Source organism: Cupressus sempervirens, chromosome 10, assembly GCF_028749045.1.
Source record: "Cupressus sempervirens isolate cs-2001-9-10 chromosome 10, ASM2874904v1, whole genome shotgun sequence".
NCBI classification, from domain to species: Eukaryota; Viridiplantae; Streptophyta; class Pinopsida; order Cupressales; family Cupressaceae; genus Cupressus; species Cupressus sempervirens.
In genome coordinates this window covers 454,876,315-454,893,297 of record NC_143127.1, presented here as the reverse complement: position 1 = coordinate 454,893,297, position 16,983 = coordinate 454,876,315, and positions in this window count along the sequence as shown.

Sequence of the window (16,983 nt, the reverse complement as noted above, 5' to 3'; positions counted from 1 at the left end):
GTAAACTTGTTATACTTCTTAGCAGAATTATTATTTTGAGAATAAAGGTTGAGAATGTGTAGAAGACATATTGGTGATGATGTGGCTAAGTTCACTCATCATAATATTGTGTGTATTGAAATTTATTCAAGTTGCAATGTGGAAGATTAATGTTATCACTAAGTGTAATGTATTCTTAATGTGGTCCTATAATGATTAATTGAGAAGGTCTAATTGCTGACTCAAGAAATTGTTTTATGGACTCAGTATAAAGGAATAACATTTTCCTTTATCATGATATGGATGTGTATGGATGTATATATGTATGGATGAGATAAAGAAGTGTTTTTTAAGAAGCAAAGAGAGTAGAATGCAAAGTTGATCAGAGTAGAGCAGAAGTGAAGGAAACTTCATTGTCGAGGTTTTGCTAAGTGATTTGAGGTTTGACATTTGGATGCAAGGTTCATGACCTAGTCTACAAGGTCTGATAGTATTTGGTTTGGTTGACATAACAAAGGAAAGAAGAACATAATAGTAAATTGCATGTTTGAGTAGTGAGCTCTTCTTATAGTTGAAATTGGATGTTTGGGTGATGGGCTCTTCTTGCATACATTATACTATAACTCCTAACAGGGTTGGTACAACTCCTAATAGGGTTGGAATCTCCTAATAGGGATTCAAAGTCTCCTAACAGTGACTCTGTGTACTAAATGTTGTAATAGACTCCTGATAGGATTCATCCTCTAACAAGTAATATTTATAGTAGTACATCATCTTGTGGGCATCATTCCCACTAGGGTTTTCCCTCTAGTCAAGGGTTTCCCTAGTTAACATATATGGTGTAATTATCTATGTGCATCTTATTATGGTTGTTATTTACTTTGTTTGACTAGTTAAGTTTGTTTAAAGAAGATAAATGTTTTAATTGTTGGATAACTAATTCACTCCCCCGTATCAAGAAAGATAGTCCAAAATTCAATGAAACAAATTATGATAGCTAGAAGGAGAAGATGAAGATACATTTGCTATGTATCGGTCCAAGATATCGAAACTTGCCAAAATTAGCAAAGATAATCATTGGTGAAAAGGACTCAGGAAATTGTACTAAGGATGAAATAGATCTTTTTATGTGTGAGATTACAGCTAGAGAAGCACTATTGACTACACTTCCTGAAATTGAATATAATCAGATAAAATCATTTGCTACTTCACATTTGATTTAGAATGCTTTGGAAACTAGTTTTGAAGGTGATGTACATTCTAAGAAGTTAAGGTTACAAAGTTGGATTTGTACATTTTAGGATACTAAAATGATCATAGATGAATCTATACGAACATATGTAGGTGGAATATCAAAAATTACTGCATGTATTAGATCTCAAGGAGGAACCAAAGAAGAGGATGAGGTTATATGGAAGATATTGAATACTTTAACAACACTATTTAAGTTAGTAGTTCAAATGATACAGTTGTTGATATGTTGTACCAAGGATTTCACAAAGGAAACATTGCTTGGAAGACTTGAAGTAGTTAAGAATGAACTTAGACAGTTTGGAGAATTGACCATAATAGAGACAACTTTTAGTGGCTTAAATATTCAACCTAGTTTATCAAGGATGGCAAGTGCTAAAGGATATTTTTCTAGCGACAATAGACCTGATGAAGATAGAAAGATTGAAGAAGGAGTTACCCTTTTGGTAAGAAGAGAAAAAGATGCTAGGAAAATCTTTAAATGTTGGACTTGTGATGAATATGGTCATTATGCATCTAAATGTCCTAAAAGAGAGAGAAAATATAAAGGAAATTATAAACCTAGAAGAAATAGAGAGTGTTTGTATGCAAATGAAGAAGATGATTATGATGAATGAGTAGTAAGTGCTAGTGATGATGAAATTGGATTTGTGGCAATTAAAGAAGAAAGTCCAAAGAAAGTAGCTTTGGAGTCATAGGTTGAAAAGAAATCTAATTAGATAATTGGTAGTGGTTTTTCACATCATATGATTGGTGATATGAACAATTTTTTTGACTTTGAAACTCATGATGGAGGCATTGTCAGAGTTGGAAACAATGCAAAATGCCAAGTTAAAGGTATTGGATCTATAACTCTTGATGGTAAAACTAACACTGAGGTGGTATATTTTGTTGACGTTTTAAAGCACAATCATTTGAGTGTTGGATAACTAGTGGACAAAGGTTATCATTTGTAGTTCATAGAAAAGACATGCATGATCAGAGACAAAGATGTAAAGGTAATTGGAATAGGAACCAGATCTAGAGGTAATGTATTTCATTTGAATCCTATAGAAATGACATATTTGGTTGCTAAGGTAGATGATATTTGGTTACCACATAAGATATTTTGTCATATAAACTTTGACAATATTGTGAAAACTAGTAGTATGTTTGTAGTTAGAGATTTGCCTAAGATTGTAAAGCCTACTAACATAATTTTCAAGGAGTGTGTTTTGGAAAAGCATAACAAAAATTATTTTCCCTTCAAGAAGTTTAATCCTATAGTAAAATTAGAAATTATACACACTTATCTCAACATTCCTACAAATACTAAAGGATTCTATGGTGAAAGGTATTTTATGATTCTAGCTAATGGGTTCTCTAGAATTATGTGGGTTGCTTTTCTTAAAGAGAAATCTGAGGCATTTGATAAGTTCAAGATATTCAAGAATAGAGTTGAGAATAAATCTAGTATGAAGATTAAATGTTTAAGATTAGATAGAGGAGGAAAATTTACTTCAAATGAGTTTAACATATTTTGTGAAGAAAATGGAATCAAAATACAGTTATTAGCTCTAAGAATCCCATAATAGAATGACATTGTAGAGAGAAGGAATAGGTCAGTTACAAAAGTAGCAAGAACTATGTTAGCTAAGAATGATGTATCCAAGATGTTTTGGAGAGAAGCTGTGAATACAACAGTCTACACTATGAATAGAGTACAAGTTAGAAAAGACACAAACAAGACCCTTATGGATTATGGCTTGGTCACTCACCTAAAGTATTTTAGAATTTTTGGTGGTAAGTGCTATATCAAAAGAGATGATGATATTGGTAAGTGTAATGCTAGAAGTGATGAAGGTATCTTTATTGGTTATTCATCGAAAATCAAGTCTTATAGATGCTATAATCTAAGAATTAAGACTATTATGGAAATTCAAATGTTAGAATTGATGAGAAATTCAAGATACAAGAGAGAATCGTTGATTAAATTTAGATGATGATGTTGTTACTAAACAAAGGAATGATGAAGTATTTCTTTAGACTAACAATGATTTGTCAAATGAAGGAGAGCCAAGGCATAAAAAAGCTTGAAACCTTCTATAGAGCCAAGAGTTGAGATAGTAACTCTTACTTTGGGAAAGAATATGATAAAGAATCACCCATCTGAGTAAATCATCGGAAGAAAAGATAAAGGTGTGATGGCAAGAAGTAGAATAAATGAAGAAGTATGTTTGATATCTCAAGTTGAACCTAAGAATTTAGATGAAGCATGTAAATATGATTATTAGAAACAAGCTATGAAAGAGGAATTGGATTAGATAGCAAAGAATGAGACATGGGAATTGGTCAGTAGACTAGTAGAGATGAATATGATAGGAAATAAATGGGTATTCAAGAACAAGATGAATGAACAAGGTGAATTTGTAACGAACAAGTTAAGATTGGTATGTAAAGGTTGCTCACAACAAGAAGGAATATAATTTGATGAGACCTATGTCTAGTGGCTAGAACAGAAGCAGTAAGACTATTCTTAGCCTATGAAGTAGGAAATAAATTCAAAATATATTAGATGGATGTCACGTTAGCATTTATAAATGGAGAACTTGAAGAAGATGTGTAGATTGAACAACCTAAAGGTTTTCCTTTGATAGATGACAAGGACATAGTATGCAGACTAAAGAAAGCATTATATGTCTTGAAGTAAGCACCTAGAACCTGGTATGTGACAATGGACAAGAATTTAACAAAGATTTGAAAGCAAAGGTATGGTATGCAGTAATCTATACTAGAAAGGAATTGATGATGGTTTGATTATTTTGGTAATATTTGTTGATGATATCATATTTTGAGGAAATGATGAGGAAAGTGAGAAGCTTGTAGAAGAAATGAAGAAAGAATTTGAGATGAGTATGATAGGAGAAATGAAATATTTTCTAGGATTGTAGATTGTACAAAATAAAGAAGGACTCTTTATTTTTGAGACTAAGTACTTGAAGGATTTACTAAAGAGGTTTGGTTTGGAAACAAGTAAACATGTTGGAACACTTATGGTAACTAGACACAAGTTATATACAAAGGATGAGACACCTACTGTTAAGTAGAGGAGGTAAAAATCTATGATTGGAGGTTTGCAATATCTGACTCACACAAGGCCCAATAAAGAAAATATAGTTGGAATTGTTGCGAGATTTCAAGCTAATCCCAAAGAAGCACATTATGCAGTATTCAAAAGGATATTTAGATATCTAAAAGGAACATCAAAGTTTGGATTGTGAAATGACAAATTTGATGATTTTACTGTAAGTGCTTATATTGAAGCTAATTGGGTAGGTAGTATGGATGAAAAAGGAGTACTAGTGGTGGAGCCTTCTTTCTTGGAGGAAGATTGGTTTCTTGGCTAAGAAAGAAGTAGGATTGTACATTAAAAAGTGCATTGGAAGCAAGATATATTGCAGCAAAAAACAATTGTAATAAAGTTGTATGGATGAAGTAGATGCTGAAGGATATAAGAATAGAAATCAGTGAGCCTATTTTCATACATTGTGACAACACAAGCATAGTAAATATGTCTAAGAATCCAATATTGCATTTGAAGACTAACTATATTTCTATTAAGTATCACTTTTTGAGGGAGAAAGTTACAGATAAGGAAATTAGATTGGTGTACATAAGTACTAAAGTGTAGATTGTAGATATATTCACTAAGCCTCTTCCCAAACAAACTTTTAAGTATTTACGATGTATGTTAGGGGTTATGCCCCTTCCTACATTAGAGTAAAAGATGCAAGAGTGCATCAATCTAACGTAATAAGACACCATTTTTGTCTAGATTGAATGTTGATCCTTCCTGTTTGGGGAAGTATCTGTGGTGGATAGAGTCATCAAGGACTCTTGTTGTTACATATTGGTTTAAACAGTGTCTTTGGACAATTGAGCTAGTAAGAATTAGTTGTTCTAGATTTTGATGTAGTGAAGTTGGTTTCTGAAACCTTTGACATTGATGTCAATGTGGGAGAAGTTTGGCATGAAAAACATCATGTGAAGATCATGAGGAAGAATGGCATGGGAGAGAAGCAAGCAAGAAAAAGTAAAACTTTTTCTGGAAAAGAAAATAGTTGGGGAGAATGATTGGTGAAAAGGAATTGAAAAGAAAGATTGAACAGTCTTTTGTTGGTATTCTTGGAACTAGATTTTTTCATCTATGTTGCCATCAATGTCAAAGGGGGAGATTGTTGAAAGATGAATGGTGATGATATTTCTATGGGGGGGTATTGTAGATAGGTTGCTATGATGATATGTTACATTCATGATTGAGTTTGTCAATGATGTTAACATAGTAGTTTTCTATGGTATCTAATAGAAGAACAACATAAAGATCAATTTGGTATGGATGACTAGTTGAGTTTTATCACTATATGAGGTTATGGGAGATATGTATAAGTATCTAGTTTATGTAGTTAATATCATATGAAAAAATGATAAGTTTGGAAGAATTTATGTATGTTTTAGTGATATCTATTCTAAGATAGAGTTTATAGAGGCATGTTTTGATAAACTGGTTATATCTCTTAGCATGATTGTTATTCTGAGAATTGAGGTTGAGGATGTGTAGAAGAAATATTGGTGATGATATGCCTAAGTTTACTTGTCATAATATTGCATGTACAAAAAGTTATTCAAGTTGAAAGGAAGAAGATTAAGTGTAACGTGTTCTTAATATGGTCCTATAATGATTAATTGAGAAGGTCTAACAATTGAATAAGGGAATTTTTTTATGCACTCAATACAAAGGAAAGACATTTTTATTTATCATGATATGGATGTGTATGGATTTATATATGTGTAGATGAGATAAAGAAATGTTTTGTAACCAACAGAGAGAGAAAAATGTGAAGTTGAGCAGAGTAGAGTAGAAGTGAAGGAAATCACATTGCTAAGGTTTTATTAACTGATCTAAGGTTTGATATTTGAATCCAAGGTTTGTGACCTATTCTACAAGGTCTAACAATATTTGGTTTAGTTTAAAAATCAAAGGAAAGAAGATCCTAATAGTAAATTGCATATTTGAAGAGTGAGCTCTTCTTGCATACATTGTACTACAACTCCTAACAGGGTTGGCACAACTTCTAATGAGGTTGGAATCTCCTAACAAGGATTCAAAGTATCCTAACAAGAACTCTATGTACTAAATGTTGTAATAGACTCCTAACAGGGTCCATCCTCTACCAAGGAATATTTATATTAGTGCATCATCCCTTGGGCATCATTCTCACCGGGGTTTCCCTCTGATCAAGGGTTTCCCTAGTTATCATATCTAGTATAATTGTCTATGTGCATCTTATTATGGTTTCTTTTAAAACTTCGGTTGAATGGTTAAGTTTTTTTAAAGAAGATAAATGTTTTAATTGTTAGATAACTGATTCACCCCCCTCTCAGTTATCTTGGTGGACTATTGTTTCTAACATATGTGGAGCAATAGATATTTGGTGTGAGAAGAGTAACTAGTAAGTGCCAAGTCACTCAACTGTCAAGCAGATGGTATTTTCCAATCTATTCAGATGCTGAGTGATTAGTAGATGCCAAGACATTCAGAGGCCGAGTTACAACATTGAAGTTGTAGATGATATTGAGCATCAGGAACTTTAAGTGCCGAGTTACATAGTTTTGATATAGATGTTTGTAAAGGAACAAAACTCTATGTAAACCATTTTTGGGTTTACTTAAGGATTGTTTGATGATCTTTGATGATAAGGATGAATCTTAATTATGAATTCCTATGTATTCCATGCATCCAATCAGAAAAAGGGAAGGTTTAAGAAGCAATATGGGTGAATCACTACCATTGATTTATACCTAACCCTAAGTCACCTAGGTCTTCTTAAGGAGCACTAACCCTAAAATTTTTATGAATGCTTAAGGAGAATTGAAGAGAGTTTACATGAACTAACAAAGAATTCATGGTGATTAAGATGTTATGATTTGAGTTGCATTACAGAATGAGTTAAAGGAGAATAGAGGAAAGGAATCAAATGAAAATAGAGATACATCTGATCAGAAAGGATCAAGTATACATCAAGGTAGAGGTGATCTGACATCAAGCAATAGAGTGCTAATTGAAGGATCATTGTTGAGACATTCTAATAGGTGAATCTATTAAATATCTTAACAAAGTAGTCTTGGAAGGCTATTGTAAATTGTTTAACATGGTGCTTACTACATTGTAAGTTAAAGTCCTTTAACAGGCACACCTTTAATAGGGTGTTTAATCCTTTAATAGGGTAATATCTAACAATCTTGTAAGCCTTTAACATGGTAAACCTTTCATAGGGTAGATCATGTTTCATGATCAAACATTGTAACCTTCATTGGATACACTTTATTATTGTAGTAGTGAAGATTTGTGGGCATCATCCCCACCCTAGTTTTACCTTCTCCTTGGAAGGTTTTTGGGTAACCAAATATCTTCTGTCATACATGTGTTGAATATTTTACTTTTATGCTATGACTATATATGCTTAATTTGGTATTTCAGTTTATATGCATAGATTGTGAGATGGATGTGTGGTCAATAGTTTTAGAGGTTAAAAGTTTTAAGTGCTAATTCACTTCCCCCCCCCCCCTCTCCCATCTCATAGAGTTTACTTCTCTATTGTATTTCCAACAAGCAAGATATGTTAGAAAGCACCATGCACCTAATTGGATCATAGGAGACAAGTCAGATGGAATAATGACAATAAATAAACTAAAAGGTAAATGTTTACTTGCTGAATTTGAATTTGGAAATGTTAAAAATGCTTTGGATATAAAATTTGGATTGAAGCTATGAATGAAGAAATAGAGCAGATAGACTATAATAAGACTTGGACTCTTATTCTAAGACCTAGGGATAAAAATACAATTGGTACAAAGTGGGTATTTAGAAATAAGTTGAATGAAGATGGAAAAGTCTCAAGAAACAAAGCAAGATTAGTTTGTAAAGGTTATTCTCAAGAAGAAGGTATTGATTATGGTGAAACTTCTGCTCTTGTTTCTATATTAGAAGGTGTTAGAACTTTACTAGCATATGCACCATACGAAGGATTTAAAGTTTATCAAATGGATGTAAAATCTACATTCTTGAATGGAATTCCTTATGAGGAAATCTACATTGAACAAAATGAAGGTTTTGTAGATCCTAGCAAAAGAGATATGGTCTGCTAATTACACAGAGTGTTGTATTGTCTCAAGAAAGCTCTCATAGCTTGCTATGAAAGACTTCATAACTAATTGATAAAGATTGGTTTTCAAAGAACAAATGATAACAATAGTCTATCTATTGAAGAAGGAATAGACAAGAAGATTGTGTTGGCAGAGATATTTGCAGATGATACTTTATTTATAGGAAATGATGACTTATACAAAAAAAATTTAGAAGAAATGAGTAAATAATTTGAGATGTCTATGTTTTGAAAGATAAAATTCTTTGTTGGATTACAAATCTAGAAGAAAAAAGATGGTATCTGCATTACTTAATCAAAATATATCAAGGACCTATTAAAGAAAATTGGAATGGAAGATTCAAAACCTATTGAAACACCTATGTTTACTTGACATAAGATTTCCAAAAATGATGAGCCCAAAGAAGTAGAATAGACCACATACAGATCAATGATTGGAAAATTGTAGTATGTCATGCATAGAAGGCCTGATATTACATTAGTAGTCAATATGGTGGCAAGATTCTCAACAAATTACAAAGAAAATTACGTGATGGCAATCAATAGAGTCATGAGGTATCTAAAAGGTACTAAAGAATATGGATTATGGTATTAAAAAGGAGGAAGTTTGGATTTAAAATCATTCAAAGATGTTGATTGGTGAGGAAGTGTGAATGACAGAAAGAGCACAAGTGGTGGAGCATTCTTTCTTTGTAAAAAACTAGTGTCCTAGACAAGAAAGAAGTAGAATTGTATTTCTTAGTCCACAAGAGAGAAAAAAATATGTGGTACCAATAGTTCATTATTCAAATATTGTTTGGTTCAAGCAACTATTGGTAGGTATGAAGATAGAGATAAATGATCTAGTGGTTCTATTTTGTGATAACACCAATGCAACTAATATATCAAAGAATCCTATGATGCATACCAAAACCAAGCACATTTCCATAAAATATCATTTTTAGAGAGAATTGGTACAAGATAAAGAGGTAAAATTGGAATATGTGAATACTAAAGAGAAAATTGCATATATATTCACTATGCCATTACATAAGGATGAATTTTGGCATCTAAGAACTAAGTTAGGGGTCATTCCTATATCTAAAGCTCACTAAATGCACTTTAATGATGCATCAACCATAACATTTAGAAGATCACTCAATTGATATAGTTGTAGACACTAAAAAATGTCCTGAATGACTTTATTAATTTAAATTAATAATGGTCACATTCTTCTACTTATTTAATTAAAATTATTTTAATTAAATAGGTTCATTTTTGGCCTAAGTATTTAAATTTAATTTAAATACTTCCTATCCTTAATGTGTTAAATTTAATTTAACACATGATTCTCCATTTATTCCTTTTTTAAAATAAATTTTATTTATTTAAATCCTCCATATCCTAATTAATTTCTTCTAGACCTAAATTAAATTAAATTTCATTTGATTTAATTTTTATCCTAATCTATAAGCCTAAGAGTATGTGTACTCTTATGAGTTGTCATCATAAGGGTTTACATTTCTTTTTAAGCACATGGTGTCTACAACTTGAGAACTTTCTACACACATGTGCCACCTCATCATTTTATCCTTCCAACTAAGGATATGAGATAAGGTGCTTAATTGATAATCCTTATCCTTATCTTTTAGACACCCTCTAGATGTTTCCTGAGAGTCTTTAAATAGAAGCCTTGTCTCAAGCATTGCATATAGAGGATTATTGGATTTGCATTGACATGCCGTCGCTTTGAGTCTAGAATCACCACATTGAGAGCTTGCATTATAGCTACATTTCCACATGGAGTTCATAGGCTGCATATTAGTGACTTGATAGTGGGTAAGATTTACATTTTGTATTGCATCTTAGTTTTTGTTGTGCATCCATATTTAGTTTACATTCTAGTTTAGGTTTCCATTTTAGTTATTAGCTTGCATTAATAGATAGTTTTCATCATTTCATGTTCATTGCATCATAGAATACCTTTGAGTGTGACTTCCTCCATAGTCATATCTTGAAAGTATTCTTCTTTTCATATAGTTTAGGATCATATTGCACATTCATTTTGCACTCACTTTCACATTTGCACTTCCACAAGCTGTCGTCTACGATCTGAAATTGGTGTCTGCGCTCTGCATTTTGGCATCTGCGCTCTACATTTTGGCATCTGCGCTCTCCATTTTGGCGTCTGCGCTCTGCATTTTGGCGTCTGCGCTCTGCACTTTTGCGTATGCGCTCTATGCTTTGTTGTCTTTGAGTTTTAGCGTCTTCGAATATTAGCGTCTGTGAGTGTTGAGATTTAAACTGATAGTTAACTGTTTCTTGAGCATTTTGTTAGTTTGCAGGTCGAGGATTTATGTTAGAGGATGAACTAAAGTGTAAAAGGCCTGGTCACATTTGAAATTGGAGCATTTTAAATGGGTACATTTAGTATAGAGCACATTTGGATTTGGGCCTTAAAATGAAATCACATCTAAAGCCTTAAAGAAAATTAACTGCATTTCAGCATTTTCATTTCAACATTTTCTTTTAGTATTTTATTTTCTACTATTTAAAGTTGGAAAGAACATTGTATACTCTAAACACGCGTGTCTTCAATTAGAGTAGCAAACTTAAATTTTGTGGATAACGAAAAAGTGTCTTTTAAACCCCAAGTCCACTTACGTATTCTCTCCCCTCGCGCCTTTGGGCGACCTTGGGTGCACAAGAAATAAGTGGATTTGTTTTTCATTTTATTAGGAGGCCTACTTGGGGATTTCATCACCCCTTGGGATGACCTCAACTCCAGTGTTCTGGCAGAGTATAAGAATCAGGAAGTGAATCGAAAGACACCTCTCTTGGAAGTGTAAATATTGTCACTCTTGGCTAAGCCCCAAAGAACTTTATACTTTTGGGAAGTGAAGGAGGAGATTTGGGTTACCGTCCCCCCTTGGCTGTGTGGCAGTATTTCCTTTCATCTACATAATTGGGCCTCATGTACCTAGTGTATATCGAGGACACCCTTTAGCTAAGCCTTGTACAGCCTAGTATCAGCCTTATTAGGATTGTTGTTGTGTTTGGTGTGTTTGTTCAAATAATCAAAAAATCAAAAAATCAAAAAAATAAACAAAAAAAAAATTCAAACAAGCCAAAAAAAGAGTGAAATTGTGAGGGAACCTTTGCAGTAAGATAGGTTAGGTGAGGTCTCTTTGATTCACAGTCATCTTTTGGAAGTTTTTGCATTAGAGTCACGTTTGGAGTTTTGGTTGAGTCTATTTTTTGATGTCAAAAGGTTTGAGTCTTGTTTTGTTCTTGCCATGACCAAAAAAGTCAACCAAACCAAGCATAAGAAAGTGAAACTGTCCAAACCACCTGTCTATAAAGAAAGAAAGAGACTAACCCACAGTGACAAACAATTCAGCTACGCGATCAAGGACATTCAAAAAGAGGAAGCTAGGCAAGACCGCTACGATAGGATCACCTATAACGGAAAACTTCAGAACTGGTCTGCTTTCCCAGGTGTAAACCCAAGGTTCTTATTTCCTGTAAATGAAAATTGAATCAATCGTATAAGTGGCCATCATACATTCATCTTTCTTATTCATTTCCATTTCTTCCATCTTCAAACTTTCTTCTAAGAGAGCTAAAAACCTAAAAACATCTTTTTATCGTGACATTAGACCTTACATCCATAAGTAAACACTTTATCCTAATCACATTCTCTTATTTGGGACCACAAGTCAGTCTCCAAATAGCAAGCAATCCATTTAGTGTCCTATCTTTCCTATAAGATCATATTTGACTATCTTTGGTAAGAGAAAGATACTCAAGTCTTACTTATTTGGGATCACAAGTCAATCTCCAAATAGTAAGCAGTCCACTCAATACCTTATCTTGCTTATTTGGGACCACAAGTCAGTCTCCAAATAGTAAGTGATCCATTTGGTGTCTTATCTTGCCTACAAGATCATATTTGACTATCTTTGGTAAGAAAAGGATAATATTATCTTTCAAATATCATTTTGTTTGCTAAACTAAGGCCTCTTGTTCAAATTTGGGTAGTTGACCCACTGATCATCTAAGGTTAAGAGCTCTCATTTTCATTTTCTATTTCTCTCATAAGACTTCATTCATCATTTGGTCATTCTTGTATGGTAAACACACGATCAAGAAGGTTTACATTCAACCCCAAAACACATTTGTGGGAATCAACAAAGCAATCAGAAATGGAGAATCTTCCTCCCTCAACTGCAACTTCATTAGGGGATGTGCTTCCCTCTAATCTGAATCTTGGTATGCCTAATATCCAAGAGCCACAACTACCTTTTCATAATAACAATCCAGGTGATAATGATGAAGAAATATGCCAAGATGAAGACCCTATTGATTTCGGTGATATTACTAGTGAGGTTAAGACCTTCCTTGCAGACCCTTACAATGTAGAGATGATGGAGAAATCCATTAAGGCAAACAAGACCAACATATTCTTAAATCTGATCAAGGATGGTGTTAACATTCCTACAAGTTTTGATGAGAACATCCTATTTACTCAAGTCAAGAAAGGTGGTGCTCCCTTAGCACCTAGTTCAAGTGCAATGGCAACATCACGCAAAGGAAAAGGACATACGGTGACAACTAGTGCAATGCCCACATCTAGCACTTTACCACAACCAATGCTTCAAACCAACCCTGAAATCTTTCAACAATTCATCAATGCTCTATCAAATCTTGCCACATATGCTAACACTCCACAAAACATCTCAACAACTTCAAATGTAGGAGGACTTGGTATTAGTCAAGCACCAATTCAACCAATGGTCATTTCTACACAGCCTACACCTTCACCTCAGTTGCATGTGCCTACGACCATGGTAACAACATCTGTGCCAAATGCAATGAGTGCATATTGACAGGGTGGTTCAAATGGAGCAACTCCACCACCCCAATAGTCACCAGCACAAACGAACTCTAAAGTAACACATCTCACTCAAATGTTTCATGAACTACGAAATGAGGTGCACAACACAAACAATAAAGGGGTAAAACACTTGTCTCTTGATGAGATTTGTCCTTTTGATAAATCTATTCCTGCTACTCCATTCTCGGTTGGTTTTGAGATTCCAAAGTTTGACAAACATATGGGAAAAATGTGCCCTGTCACACATGTAAGGGAGTTTTATATTTTGTGTCAAGATGTGGCATACAATGATGATTACCTTAAGAGACTCTTCCCACGAAGTCTCGGAGGCCCTTCATTTGAGTGGTTCATAAATCTGCCTAAGGATTCTTATACTACCTTTGATGAATTGGAAAATAAGTTCATAGCACAATACTCTTACAACATGGACAATCAGGTTTCATTAAGTGACTTGTGTAATACTAAGCAATGAAATGGAGAAACTTTTACCAATTTCTTGCAAAGATGGAGACATCTTGCTAGTCGTATGCCATACAAAATTGAGGACTCTCATCTTGTAGATATGTTCATAAAAAATTTGATACCTGAAATGTCCTTTCACTTGAAAATGGCGAGTCCTGAGGACTTTCCTACTCTAATCAAAAAGGGTAAAAACATTGAAAGTGGACTTTTAGAAAAAGGCACTATCAAACATTATAGTTCTTCATCTGCCCATAATGAATCGAACAATGATAACAAGCCTGGATCATGGTCTAAGAATAGGGGTGTTATGCATGATGGTGTTACGGATGTCAAAAGCCTTCGAGGAAGTAGCCACAATAATTACTGCAACCATAGCAACAATAACTCAAATAAAGACAACCAGGGCAATCAGCAAACTCGTTTCTTTCCGCGTAACAATTACAATCGTGATTATGATCGAAATAGGACATTCACCAACTTTCGTGAACCATTGGAAGCCATCTTTCAAAAGGTGGTAGATCATAACTTGATGGTGTTTCCTAATACACATCCTTTTGATGAAAATCAACCAAAACCTAGGTGGTGTCAAGAAAATGAATATTGTAAATACCATCGCGTCAAAGGACATGATACCAATAAGTGTTTCAAACTCAAGGTTTTTATCCAAAACCTTGTTGATAATGGAGAAATTGAAGTGGAAGGAGGTCCTTCCTCTAAGAATGCTAAGTTGAAAATATTTCAAAAGCCATTTCCCGATCACAATGATGGTAACAATAATATGAATCAAGCCTCTACATCAAACACTGTACCTTATGATTATTCTACTAACCACATATCAGGGTTTGACTCCTTGTGTGGTAAAATAGAGACCAACGATATATGTGGTTTTGACTCCTTGTGTGGTCACATCGAAAGGGTAGACACTCATGTGAATACCCTTGTCTTACAAGCAGCTGATTGTGATGCAACCACTCGACGTGGAAGGCTCACTTTGCAAGTAGCTACTCCTAATAACAATAATTCACCAGCTCCACACACACCTGATGCGCCGTCCACTCCACAAAGGCCTGCTTCATGCTATGATGTATTATCCCAACTAGGTAAGACTCTTACACAAATATCCATCCTTGAGCTTCTTACCACCTCGCCTGTACATAAGGAAATCTTGGAAAAGGCCCTTTTCGAGTCCTGTGTCCCTGATAATATTAATGCCACCCAATTCACTGCCATTATTGGAAACCTTGCCGCTCAACAACATTTGGTCTTCATAGATAAAGATTTCCAAGCTCCCAATCCCAACCATAATATTTCGCTCCATATTGAAGTCCTCATAGACAATGGATCCAGTCTAAATCTTTGTACATTAAAGATGATTCATTTCCTGGGACTTCCAGAAGATCTCCTTGATTCTAGTAAAAGAATTACTATAAATGCATATGATGAAAGAGAAAGGGAATCAAAAGGAGTTATTATGTTGCCTCTCAAAGTTGGACCAGCCATTATCAATACTGAATGTCATGTCCTAGATTTAGATTTGCCATATAAAATCTTGCTTGGTAGACCATGGATACAAACTCTCAAAGTAGTGCCTTCCACATATCACCAATGTTTGAAATTCCCGCACCAAGGATGAGAAGTTACAATTCCAGGGGATCCTACACCTTTTGAATTTTATAGAAGATTGGAAGGTACTCCGGCAAATCTTTGTCCCATAAGTGAGTTTTCTGCAGTCATACCTAAGCCTCTTGTCATTAAAGAAACTGCTTCCCTTCCAGTACTAGAAACAACCCATGAGAGTTCAAATTCCCGTAAAGGAAAAGAGAAAGTTGAAGATGTTAAAGTTAGCACTACAGGGAAAAAGACCACCTTTACTGACTTGGGAATGGGAGAGTATAAGTTTGAAAATGCCTTGTGTATTGGACAATTACCACTCTCCCCTCGTTCCCTTGGAAAGCCTTCACAATTGCCATCCTCTACTAATAAGGAAACCATGCAAGTTAACAAAACGACATTTGAACATTGGGGTTCCCTTAGTGATGAACACATGGAAGATAATATTTTGGATTCGTTATATTATGATGGCAAAGACGAACTTGTGGAGTTTCCTAAGGACAAATACGTCAAAGCACTTCCCATTGTTGAAAACATGGGATATCATGGTACTGGTCTTGGCCCAAATGAAAATGGAATTAGACAACCCCTAGAAGCTAATAGCTATCCTAAAAGATAAGTTTTGGGTTCCCTCAAACCTAAGGTTACCTTTGCTGACAACTATTTGGCCGAACCTGAATCTGAGACTGAAGAGGAGGAATTCTTTGAAGTGCCTTTCCAATACGTTGAAGATGACCTAAACAATTGTGTCCATACCATTACCGCAAATGACCTTTCATCCATTGATCTACCTCACTAACCCTGACATGATAGACTGGGACCTTCAAGATACGCCACCAAGTTTGGACATTTGTAAGTCTGATGAGGCAGTGATGGCACTCTTTAGCCTTAAGAATCTTCGAGATTACGAGAATGAGATCCAATATGATGAAAAAGCCTACTTTGGTAGCCAAATCAACTCTCTTAGTCGCAAAAATGAAAAGGAAAACAAATTAAAAAAAAAATCAAAGAAACATCCTCTAGTGAAAACCCTTCTAGGGCGCTTTTGGATGAGGAAAGACATAAAATAAAGTACGCATCTTCTGGTGAAAACCTCATAGAGGTGCCAGAAGAGGGAGAGTTGAATTTTCCATTCAGATCCTTGCCACCAAAAAAGTCACCCATTTTGAATGAAGACACTATTGCAATAAACTTGGGAACAGAAGATAATCCACAGATTACCTACATTGCTGCCACCTTGAGTCCTGAAGAACAAAAAGCTATGACAATATTCTTGAAAAAATGAAAGATCAACTTCGCTTGGACCTTTAAGGATATGCCTGGATTGGATACAGATTTAGTGGTACATCATTTGATAGTTGATCCTAAAATCAAGCTAATAAAACAAAAGTTGTGTAAAATGCATCCTAAGGTAGCACTTCTAGTCTAGGCAGAATTACAAAAGATGCTAGAAGCAAAGTTCATTTGACCCATTGACTATCCTGAGTGGATCTCTAATATTGTTCCTGTAGGAAAAGCGTTTGGGGGCATTTGTGTTTGTTCTGATTTTTGAGATTTGAATCTCGCATGTCCTAAGGATAATTTTCCACTACCCAACATAGA